This window comes from Pteropus medius, unplaced genomic scaffold, assembly GCF_902729225.1.
Source record: "Pteropus medius unplaced genomic scaffold, Ma_sr-lr_union100, whole genome shotgun sequence".
Classification (NCBI taxonomy): Eukaryota; Metazoa; Chordata; class Mammalia; order Chiroptera; family Pteropodidae; genus Pteropus; species Pteropus medius.
This window is the reverse complement of record NW_024349800.1, coordinates 39,693,834-39,706,973: the sequence shown is the minus strand read 5'-3', so window position 1 is coordinate 39,706,973 and position 13,140 is coordinate 39,693,834. Positions and strand designations below refer to the sequence as shown.

General features: G+C 35.2%; 1 long non-coding RNA gene across 1 annotated transcript in view; it reads right to left on the bottom strand.

Annotated features, from left to right (window-relative positions):
• LOC120621735 (uncharacterized) overlaps positions 1 to 13,140 on the bottom strand; it is a 165,073-nt gene that overhangs the window by 79,788 nt on the left and 72,145 nt on the right. Inside the window, exon 3 of the long non-coding RNA XR_005658279.1 lies at positions 12,132 to 12,261. This is a non-coding gene — a long non-coding RNA (uncharacterized LOC120621735). The remainder of the gene's footprint in view (positions 1 to 12,131; positions 12,262 to 13,140) is intronic.

The window sequence follows — 13,140 nt, the reverse complement described above, 5'->3', positions numbered from 1 at the left end:
TCACTCCTCTAGAGCCATTCAAATAGGATCTTGAATTTCTATATGAGTCATATTCCATCAGAAGTAAATTATTCTCATACAAAACTGATACTTAATTCATATCCTAAAGCTTCTGGGTCCTTTTAATAAAGTGGCATATTCTTCCTCCTATACTTTTTTACCCAGATGATGACAACAGAGAATATACCTCCACGACTCCCGGAATTTGTGATTCTATTCCTCTTAATTGTCTTCCACTAGGATGTCTCATGTGGCTGAAAGTGAATGACATCTTATTAAAAGCACTAAAGGATTATGCTGTAGGCAGAGGCATTGAGGGGAATATGCTGAGTCTGTGTGAAATGTGACTGACCCTCATGGGAAGCCTGCCAGATTAGCACATTAGGACAAATGACCACCTGTGCTCAAGAACATGAGCCTCAAGAGATAAAACACCAAGGGCACCTTTTCTGGAACTGCCACAAAAACAGATGTATTCCAAATGTGCCTGGCACTAAACTGCATTAAACCTTAATGTAAGAAACCGAGCTCCCACAACAGAGCTTCATGTGGTAACTCTGAGGACAGAGTTAGGGTTATTTCACTTCAGATACTGTTTGCCTTTGCAAGCCTTTTCAGGCTAAATACACACAAAAATTCACTATGAACATATTGCATATGATTTTGTATACCATTTATAATGACCTTTTTCAGAAAATGCACTGTTTACATAACTCTTTTTTTTTAGACTAGCATAGTAATCACTTTTAGAAAACCCAGTTATAAAAATATCTGAGTTTAAAGAAGAAAACCTACTTCCTATTATATTTCTTTCATTAAAGTGAGTCAGATGCATTATTGTTGTTTAGTAGAATTATTTATAACAGATTTGTTCTGGAAAAAAAAACACTTTAGGAAACACGGTAAGAGGGTTCGAATCCATATATTTTTCAAACCTATATATATTTATAATGCCCGGAATATAGCTGCTACTCGGTATAGTTATTAGTGGTTATGGAGTAATAATTGCAATTGCAGCAGCATGCCCTGAGACAACTTTTGACTTAGGCTACTGCCCTGGTGCTTTTTTAAGTTGCATTCCCTGGTTCTGGGAGTCACAGGTTTGGGAGATTTCCTATTAAATTTTGCTCCTATTAAACTTCACCTTGAACAGCTGAAGTTTTCATGCACACACAGTGACTCAGGGTCAAGGACAACAGCAGCCTAATCCAGTTTGTAAGGTCTGTCATCCCAATGACTCCAGCACGTCTACATGTAACTTATAGTTCATAGAGACTTTCTTTAATTATGATAGAAGATAAGGAGAGGGATCCTTGTCCATCCCAGAAAGGTCTCTTCAGTAATATTGTTTATGTACATCATCTCTTACTTATTAAATTTTATTACATATTCAGATTCTTATTAAAGTGGATGTTACTTTGAACATTAACTCATTTAACATCAGTATTTTCTAACAATATTAAATGCTAAAGAATAAAAACCTGTCCAACATACAAAACGTTTGATATACAAGTTAATATCAAGATACCTGACACTTCTAGACTAAGCACTCACTGTCAGATTGTTTTATTTGTCGACCACATTACTATATAGTAAAATACATTGTCAAAAAGCATTTCTGTGAAAAAGCATTTCTTTTATTGGTTTGCCTGCTTTTGCTGTAGATCTAATTAGCCATGACAATTAGCATTGGTTTAGGTCCTAAAAGAAGTAAGATTAACTGAAATGAAACCATACTACTGGCAAATCATTCTAATAAAAATGAAGCATGAGACATAACACAGGTAAAAATGCTGTACTTCCTCAGGCTCATGGCAACCAAATACATCCTTCCTGACACTTGTCAGAGTAATAAATATTTTATGGGCTGTTAGGTTTTCTTTTAAGAAAGCTTACACCAATGACATTTTAATACAGAACACAATCCAAATTTATAAATTTTATACATTTCAAGGTAAACATTCAGACAATATAAAAAAAACTCAGAGACCAAAAAAATCTCAATATGTAAAATTCAAAATTTACAAGAAAATCAATATGGAACCCTATTTTTGGACCGTGTGGGTGTTGCTGTATCACCTTTAAAGCAAATCAGAATTCTTCAATGATAGTTCAAAAATATAAACTCTAAACATGTAGCAGAAGCATTTCCACACACTTGGTTTCCATGGTCTGGTCTATGAAGAAATGTTCTACTTAATACATAAAGTATTTGTTGGAAGAAGTAACCATTTGTCATTTTGTGGCACCTTGGACCTCTGTAGTTCTTTAAAGTGCTTTCATTGTTATTTAATTTTTATATGTTATGGGGACTCATTGGGACCCATAGTTTCCTCAGATTATGGATTTCTTTTCCAATCAGTGAGCACACCAGATTTTTTTAAACACATTTAATAAATTCCTATATACTATCTATAGATCTAGTGTTTGTAGCCTGAAAAATTTAAGAATTTAACCTAAAAATGATTAGCCATCCTTTCCACTTGCTGTGAAGGTCATGATCACTACCATAAGAATCAATTGTTTTTAGTCAAGAATTGGGATGAGTTCATGATGACCTCAGGGTAGAATGTCACATCTCATACATGAGGCTATGTCAGAGAAAGATGTCAGTGCTCAAGGAAGGGCCATTTTACCAATTGTCCACAATCCACCTTGGTATTTTATGCTCATATAAACTATTCTCTTTTCATCTAAGGAAGTCTATTGTTCTAAGCTCTCCTGGTTTTTTCAAAGCTACATAAAAATAAGAAATTTAGTTTTGTTGTTTGCCTCTGAAGCAGACAGATGTTTAAGAAATTACAGTTAACTTCCATATATGCAAATCTTACTTTTCCTAAGAGGAAAAGAATTGTTCATGACGTTCTTGCAACTACAAACGCCTCTTTACCTAAGAAGGTCATTTTAAGAATTACTTGATATTCAAAATGAACACAATGCAGAATCATCTAAAGTGTTTCTTGAGCATAGTACTCTAATGATGGGTAAATCTCAGGAAATTCATTCCAGGAATGATCAGTTTTACTGAGTCATCATTACTCAATCAATATACACACTTGCTACCCCCTATTTCTATTGGAACTAATCTCTCACCAATTTGGTAAGTGGTTTCATTATTTTAATACATCTTAAAAATAGGGACATTTATAGAAACCATTACATTTCAGAGACACTTGTACCAGTTTCAAAAAGAGTTTTGGAAAAAAAAAAAACATAATTTAGTGAATAGGCATAAATTCAAGATCACCAGTCCATTGCTTCCTTAGCTGCATGTTTGAAAAAAAATCTTAATAGTACACTGAAAGACTTATGGAGTATTTTGGTTTGGTTTTTGTTTTGTTTTTTGTTTTTGTTTTTTGTTTTGATAGTTGGTTGAGATAACTTGAGTCCATAAAGTTGAAGAAAACTATCAAATCAAGGGCCTGGGCAGCAAGAGACAGGGAGTGTGCCATTAAATACAAAGATGACCTGCACCAACATTTAATCTCTCAGGACCTCAGTGTCTCCTATGGCAAAGTGACATGGTCAAATTAAATGATTCCTAATGTCATGTTTTATAAATAGGACTCATCAAAAAGTTTGTAACATGACAACTAATTTTTCCATGAATATTTATAAAGATAATTAAAGTAAGAGGATAGCAATATACTTGCATGTATATTGAAGAAAAGTTCAGAAGAATACATAAGAAACAGTCCATGGAAAGAAGTAGTGTGTGTGTGTGTGTGTGTGTGTGTGTGTGTGTGTGTGTGTGTGTGTGTGTGTGTGTAAACACCTCTTTTATATTCTTCTGAAATGTAAGGATGTTTATACCACGAGCATGTAAACTTTGTAATTAAAAAAACTTAAAATAAATAAAATATAAATGAAAACTTCAGTACAAATATTAAATTTAATGGTATCTTCACAATTATTATTTTTGAAATTCAAATATAGAATTATTATTCCATAGCTGTACTGATATTGTATGATAATTTTATTCAGAAAATATTTAGGTTTAGGGTTGTCTTCCTAATGTTCTCTCCGTTTTTTTTGTCTGCTTATCCAGTTTCTAATTAACTTCCAAGTCTTGTTCACATATCAAAACCTTCTCCTACTTGATCAATGATTTGGCTTAGAAAGAATGCTTCCTCAGTAATTTGAGCGTATTACTCCACTGTCAAATAGCATTTAGTGTTGCTGTTGAGCAATCCAATGCTACTGTGATTTATATATGTTTTTTCTTCCAGGATCTTCTCTTTGTTAATGGTGTTTTGAAATTTCTTTATGCTATGCCTTACACAAGGCGTTTCTTCTTTTTTTTTTCTTTTTTTTTTAAATTCCCTAGGACACCAGATGTTTTTCAGATAAAAAATGTTATTGTATTATTCTTCGATAATTTATTTCCCTTCCCATACTAGACCTGCCCTCCTCTGAGAGAATGACCCCTTTGGACTATATACTACATCAGCTGGTTTCTGCTTAGGTTTGGCCAATGTGAGATCAGATTGAAGAAAGAGAGAGAAGTCAGAGTATTTCTTTCTACTGTACCCCTGAGGTAGAACCACATCTCTGAGGCAGTAGCTATATCTCCCACTGGGAGGCCCTTCTTCTTCGACTCCAGTTCTCACTTGGGCACCATTTATACAACCTCTTCCAACCTTGATCCTTCAGTCTTGGGAGTAGAACAGAAAAAAATACCTTCTCCTCCTTCTTTGGCTTTTCATAAGCAACTCCCCTCCAGTAATTGCGTAATAATGTAATCATGTTCACATATGTCTTTCTCTCCATAGGCTCCAGAGACAAAGACCTTGTCACACTCTTCTTTATTTCCTACCAAATTCTTAGCACAGTGACTGGCATTAGGAGGTAGCTCTGTATATTATATCCCTAGAACACACTGTGATGGAATCTGACACCTTATAAATTCTATTTGAGATCTTTTTTTAATGCCATTGAAAACGTAAGGAGAAAATTAAGAAAATCCTATTGCATACTGTAAACACATGCTCCTTATGGAAAGTAAACATTTAAGCTAAATGTCAGCAGAAGTATGTTAACCAAATACAGATCTAGTTTTTTTGGGCTGGTTTGCTTGGGCTTACTAGGCATACTCAGATTCATTGACAATGTCCAAATAATTCTATCGCCAAAATTTTTAAAAACTTTTTCCTAATCCAAAATTTTGAAATAACAAGAATTAAATTAAATGAAAGATAATGTAAGTGTTGGGCTGTGTGAATTGTGAACTGTGTCTCTGTATACCATTGCTAAGGTTAGTATCAGCAAACATCCCGTATCTCAGAAGAGGAAGCTGAGATCCAAGACTGAATCAGAGAGGCAGCTAATTTGTAATGGACAGTAACTTGAATTGGTCCAAGAATTAGAAATATGTAATTCAAGTTCCCTTTATCACTCATTCTCTGTGCCAATTTGGACAAGTCACTTTAATTTCTAAGAGCTTAATTAAATTTCCTTATCTATAAAATAACATTTATCATGTCTGCCTATATTGTTATTGGAAAGATTAGAATCCATAGTATGTATAAAAACAACCCATGAACTACTGTATATAAATATTATTTTGTTTATTATAGGGATTTCTTCCTAGCTTCCATGGACTGGTGGAAGTGGGAATATAGAAGGCATGGGAACCACAAGATCTGTCTTCCAGTCCTTGCTCTTACTCTTTATAAGTGGGCAGCTTAAGGGAGTGCCTTAACCTCACTCTGCTTCAGTTTCCCAATGGGGAGAGAAAAAATATATATATTATGTTTACACAGTCTAGAGATATTCAAAATAATCAAATGGAAAAATGGTTGCAAAACACTTCTCAAAGCAAAAAGTTTTCCACTAAGACAGCATATTTGTGTCTTGAAAAGTGAGTGACAGAAAGGTAAAGTGACTCATGCTACTCAGGTTCAGCTTATTATTATATATAGGAGGAAGCTAAGCTAGCAACTAATTTCAAGTTCCTTCTACTACGCTACCTGATTATTTGAATAAGTAGATGATGTGCACATAATACTGATCATGGAAATATGTAACACTACAAAAATAAAAGTCCTATTTTCTAATAGAAAAAAGTAAAAAGTATTCTATGCATAAAAAGATTAAAACAATATTCAAATAGCAAGGCATTACTATTCTATTGCATTAATTATTAAATAAAACATACTTACTCTATGTATCTGACAATAATTTCACTAACTACTATTTCATAACTATTGGTTTCCAGCCTCTCATCCACTTTCAATGAAAACCAGAAATCCTTCATTTCCAAGTATAATGTTCAGGTATAACCACTGCTTGTCCTATTTGTACAACCAAGATTTTATTTAAAAATTCATCTCTAAGTCTTGCCCAAAATGTTCCTGAGCATTAAAACAACTACGAAAACTAGCCTGAGTTTCTTACAAAGTTTATAATGAACCTTATCAATTAAGGTATAATGAATGAATTGCTCTTGCTTACTTATTTTTGGTTTTGATGTGTTTTATTTTCTAAATTACATCAACTTACTACAAAACACTCTGATGTTTCTGTAAGTTTCTACTGAGTTCAGATTAAAGAAAGATTTTTTTAATTCTTTTAATGCTTTGAGAGAATGATGAGAAAATTACTTTTCCACATGTTGGTTAACTTAACAATGTTACATTGTATGTCTTTTGGAGTCATTTCTCTCTCTATGGATAATCTGTATGCATTATCCAAATTTACTATCGTAATACACAAAAATGGTTCCAAACAAAATTGCTAATCCTTGTTTATACGCATAAAGGGATTCAAAATGTAAATGCTCACATTAGCACGGTTTGTGAAATGTCATTCCATTATGTGATCACTTCTTGTTCTATAACTTTGGTCAATATCTGAAAGAAATCATCCAATTATTACAATATACTACAATAGTACCCTCTTTCAAAAAAATTGCCTTTCACCAGATTTGCCTTGCCCCTTTCTCTAAGATACTACTATTCTACTGTGCTGCAGTTATCTGTTCACATTCTTCTCCAACACTGGATCACAAACTCCTTAGGGCAGGGCCCATGCATACTCTCTTTATAATCCAAAGAGCTTGGCATTTAGAAGGTGCATGAAAAGTGTTTGTGGAATTGAGTTTATGTAACAAGTGACATATGCTATAATTTTATATCTTTATTCTATTATTAAACTCCTGTGAAGACTGAGAAGATACCCCAAAAGGCATGACTTTCACCAGCCATAAACACTTGCACAGCCTGCCTGCTTCTGGAGACCAAGACATACCTGCTATTCCTTATCCTTACAGTAGTGCAACTATGTAAAGGCAAGCCAGAAAGAATCACAAATCCAAGAGCTCAATAGCTAGCATGACCATGTCATATGAGTTGTCCTGGTGTCCTGTCTGGTCTAGTGAATCCCTTTCTCCTTCAAAAGTGTTGTCTTTGAATGATAAGTTATATGGACCTCTTTATTAATAGCTATGCTTTAGTTTTGTCCTTTTACGCTCTACTTGGAGACTTTAAGAGTACAATCTAAAAAACATGATAGGCACTTAATTCTCTTCCATTTGAGATACTTATTAATAGGAATGTAGTTGTTATCATTCTTTATTCCTGTGAGGAGCACAGCATAGGGAATGCAGTTAGCATTAATATGTTGGCTAGTGGAGGATCAGGGGAGGAAAGGAGCAACTGGGGGCATCGTTTTATGAACTATATAGATGTCTAACCAATGTACTGTATACTTGAAACTAATTAAACTAAATAAATTTTTTTAAATGATAGATAAAATTCTTCATAAAACAAAGACAGTCTAACAGGAGGTTGAATAGGACATTTTCTGTTGCCCCTGGATTAGCACCTAACACCCAAGCTGAGAATAAAGAGGCAGAGAACATGCTACATTTTAAACAAAATGGTCAACATCAAGTCAGAAACCTGTGTTAAAGCTCATTAGGGAGCAAATAAACTTGACCCAATACTCTCAAGTCATCATTCCAGCCCCATCCCAATCCTCAGTCCTAATCTCTTTTAGATAGTGTTGTCAGACTAGCAGTAACAACGGCGAAACCACACAGCAGCCAGTTAAGGAAAAGACATTGGTACCTTTCTGCTCCCTACTTGCTAGTATTCATATATGAGGAACCAGAAAGAACAGGAAGATAATGACAAAAGGTAATACAACCCTTTCCACTCCAGGTCATCAGAGCTATAAGATTTACATTAGAAGAAGATTTGAATTTTAATCTGGATTTTTTTTAAGTTAGAAGTGACTGGGAGATTATGAATCTGGCCCAATGTGTCACTTAGGATGCTATTCAGCAAGAAAAGAAAGTCAAAATCAACAGAGTTGAAAGAAGTAATTAGAGTAAAGTAAAATCATTTCAAATATGTACCTAATCAAGTTGAGGCTGGTTACCAGAACTCAAAATCAAGCTTTATTTTCTAAGTGTGACCTTTGGAAATTAATCAACTGCTCGGAGATAAGTGTTTGAGGTCACATGAGCCTGGAAAGGTACCCTGGCTTAGTGTCTAGAAAGGACTGACTTCTAGTCTGTATCCTATGTTCGTGTCCTATGCATTAAATGGCTGCTCAGGGATTCAGTAATTCATATCAGTGGTCTAATTTAACAGTGTCTGACCCATTAATTAGAACTTGGCTGTAGACCTCAAAGCCTTACCTGTTTGTTTTCCTAACTAGTTGCTGAGGTAATGCTTTTTCTCCTCCAAATTCATCCCTAAAGTTTGAAAGGACTCCCAGCAAGGAGAGAGACCCAATCAAAGAATGCCTCTGCCAGGTAACCTGACTCCCAGGTAACAATCGTTTCTGTCTTCATCTTCCACATCTGTTTCCCCTACTCTCTGGTGACACAAGATTTGAGAAAAGGAAAACCTTCCTCATAAAAATGTTGAAGACCCATCTCAGAAAAGGTATTTTACAAGCCATATTTGAACTTTCAAAGGGTATTCTTTTGAAAACATTCTGAAACACTATATTAGGTCTGCAGGTTTCAGAAATTGCTCTAATAAAAACAAAACCTTCTTTCCTATTCCTGTTTAATTAGCAAGAAGTTTAATCTTAGCACTAATAAGTCTCCAAGCCAGGCTTTCTCAGACTCACACTAGGTCAGGGGAGTATAAAGGCAGCTGAGCTCAGTCAAAAACTGGCTAAGTATTAAAGGCTCATCTTGGATGTGTGTGCCATGAACCCTTTTTGCTGTCTTCACTGTACTCTTGTCCCTATGAGCCTCGTAGTAAGATCATTATAGGATAGAATCATATTAACGGTAAGGGGTACAGATTTCTTGGCTTCTGACTTTATCAGGAACTTGGAACTAACCCTAATTAGTTCTGCTCCACGGCCATGCCTTTCTTGGCTTTTGACTCACCAATGTTCAATTTAGTTTATATCACTGTGCCACTCTTTTTGGCCCACACCTACCTACAACTCCTATTATGGGAGAAAGAGTAATAATAGCAAATCTGCATAAGTACTTGTCTAGATTTAGAAGAAAAAAATTATTTTTTATACATTTTCTTTTTAATACTTCCGACATTACACAGGTACCATATACTCTACTTAATAGTCCCAAGCTATTAAGTTTCAGGAGAAATGTTATAACCTTAACCATGCCCCCAACACACACACACACAGAGCTCACTATCACTATAACCACCACCACCATTAGGCTAAGTATACAATTTTGAAAACAAAATAGCAAATTCTTTTACTCATAAGACAACTAAGAAACAGTGAAAAGAAACTCACTTAGCAGGATAAACCACAATGAACAAAAAACATCATAAAATATCTGAATAGGATTTAAGACCATAAAATGAACCAATATACTTAACTTTGTTTTTGGAAATTTTATTTGTTTTCTCTAAAAATCTACAGTGGTTAAAGAGGCAGTAAAGATAGCTAAAAGTATTATCCTGTTCCACTTATACCCCTAACCTGGAATATTTAGAATAGAACCAACCTTCTTGCTAGCACTCTTCTTTGTATTTCCCATCATTTCACCACACCCACATAATCATATGTTCAAGAGATTTTTCAGCAAGCCCATAATATTCCTGGAAAATCATGGCATGCATTTGATGTGAAGGGAACCATGCTTACCCACAGACAAGTTGTTTTGATGTCCTGAAAAGAACATGGGTTTTGTAGTGAAAGCAGACCTGCGGTTAGTTCCTGGTTCAAGCTATAAAAATTTAGGTTTATTACCTCTTTATGCCTTGGTTACTTTATCTGCAAAGTATGGTAATTTAATCTCATCTCTAAGTATTATATTTACTATAAGTAATAAGAACTAGAGCAAAATAGTTTTTGACAAATGCTTTGCATATGAATTTGTAGCTTTTAATCAATGTGAAATGGAGAAGCAGTTTCTGGACAAAATTTTAATTATATAATATTTAATATTCAAATCTGTTATATAAGTGCTTTGGTTAGGTAGGGCTCATAAGATGGCTAACTGAAACATCATTAGCTTCTCCTCTTCTCTTGTTAATTTTCAATTATTTACCCTTTGGTTTGGCTAGCAACTAATAGATTGTTATTTGCCCTCTAAAATCACCTGAGGAAACAACAAGAGAATTTGTTTGTACATCCTCAAGTTCAAAACATAATCAAGGTTCTGATAATCTGCTAAACTGGCAACCCCAAGAGAACATAAGGGGAAAAAAGGTGATGAATAAGGCATTGTTTCCTTGCTTGATCACATTTTCATCAAAACAGCAAAATTCAGCACTGCTCAGCAGCTTACAATTTTTAATGGTTTATATCTATAATAGGAACAGGAAACTATTTCAAAGACCTCTTTTTTTCTTTGTTGAAACGAAGTCTACATTTCTAACTAGCTACATAGAAATAACATTTAGGGAGGCAGGAGTCAAGCAGGTATAAAATAGTAAGGATTGAGATCATTGTTGTAGTGTGGGAGGTAGGGAAAAACATTTTTCAAATGTTATGATGGTCTAGTCCCTGCATGCCCCATTCCAAAGATAAACCTCTTTTAGGCCAGTTATAAATATACCAGACAGATACAAGCTTGGTTAAAACAAAAGACTTCAAGAGATGGGCATTATCTGCTTTTAACAACCTGAATAATGATTGCAATGGAATTGTTGATTTTAAAAGAGTGTACTTTGATGACCTTCTAGTCTAGCCACTGATTCCACCCAGAAATTTCTCCTGTAACATACTCAAATCACTCCATTAAAGAGCACTGTATTAACTTCCTTCCAAGCAACCCATCCTATCCTGCTACAGTTCTGATGCTCAAGTCAAGTTCAGGAAAACTAGTCACTAAAAATTTTATAATTATAGAGCTGCTTCACGTCACAGACAGGATCTTGATATGAGGCCACCCAAAGAAGCAGACTTCTGGAGCTCTACTGAGTCCTAATTAGCTGTCTATTGGTGAGGCCTAACAGCAGCAATTCTACCACAAGCAGATGGTACTTCTGCCAAAGATGCTCATTTTCAACAGGCAAGCATGCTGAGGGTCAATAAAGGTGAGGACTTCCATCAGTTCTGAGGGCTCCATAGGGTGGATCAGCCTGGTGTTCAAGCCTGAACATCAAAGGAAAAGAGAGATCCCAGCCCCTTTCTTTTATTCTGCTTAGTCTAGTCAACCCTGAAGTTTGTGAAACCCAATCCTAGACCAACAGCATGTGTGAGCCCTGAAGCAAGGTAGGCCTCTCCCAGATCACTACTTTTCCCTCTGTGGAAGGGAAGACCCATTCAGGTGACTTCTTCCTCACCAACAGAGGGAAGCCTGTGCAGCAGAACTAGCGTTATTGCCTCTTGGCTTAATAATTTAGAAGACTGATGTTAACTAGACTTATTGTGGTGATCATTTTACAATATATACAAATATTGAATCATTATGTTGTATAGCTGAAACTAATACAATATTATATGTCAATTATACCTCAATTTAAAACACTGGCTTTACAGTTACTTCTCACATGAATTTTCTAATTAAAAATTTACTTCCAACATCTGAACCAGCAAGAAAACTAGACTTTATCAACCAGTTACAGTTTCCATGTCTTATTCATCTTTGTACCCCACCCCATGTCCAGAGCAATGCACATAACAGGCAAATGGCAAATATTAGCTGACCGAAGCAAAAGACTGAAATGTATTCAAGGACTAACCTTCAAAAGCATTTCTTCATGTTGGAGATTATCAGATTCATATGGTTCTCTGCACATTTTTTCCACATCTGCAATAAGGTTTCTATACCCAATGATTTGCAGAAGGCAAGCCTGAAGAGAGATTTCCAATCTAAGGTTCAAAAATAGAAGAAACACACATGAGGAAAAACAAAACATATTCTTTGGCATTTGTTCATTTGATGTATGTGCAACACAAGTTTTCATATTTATATAATGTTTAGGAAATTGCTCAAGTGGGATCCGTATAATAGAAGCACAATTTCTTACTGAATCTCCACATGGACAGTTGTGGAACTTGGCTAAAACTTATCTCTCATTATGGCCTTTTCTTAAATCAAGTTGCAACAAGATGGCTTTAAAAAAAAGGGGAGCTCTTTATGAGGTGATTTAAAGTAAGATGTAGAAAATATAAGTAATAATGGGTTCTCAGGAATCATTTAGCCCCCAGGTAGGTAAATCGGGAACACCTTGGAAGGTGTGTGTGTGAGAGAGCGAGGGAGAGAGAGAGACAGACAGACAGAGAGACAGAGAGAGACAGACAGAAAGAGAGACAGAGACAAAGAAATAACCCTCAGAGGCTTAGGGATAAGAAAATTTTCAAACGAAAATATTGGAGACTTTGTTATTGTCTAGAATACATTCAACATACATATAAGGTTAGAGAGCTACACTATTGGTTGGGTGAGGCCAGGGAGTTGTTCATGAAAATGAAAAGAGGAATTCCTAACACCAACATTATTGCTGCTAACTTGATTAAACATTATCTATGGGAAACTCTACATTGTGGGGGAAGCTCTAAGTAGATTTCATGTTTTCCCATTGCTAGTATCATATGCTTGATTTCATATGAGTCAGTTTCACACAGGTGGATTCCAACTTGTTTTAGGCAAAAACTCTGCCTTACAGACTGACCTAAATATGATCCATTTGTAATACCTGGCACACAAAAGCTACTCAACAAGTATATAAATAAATGTTGGACTGAATG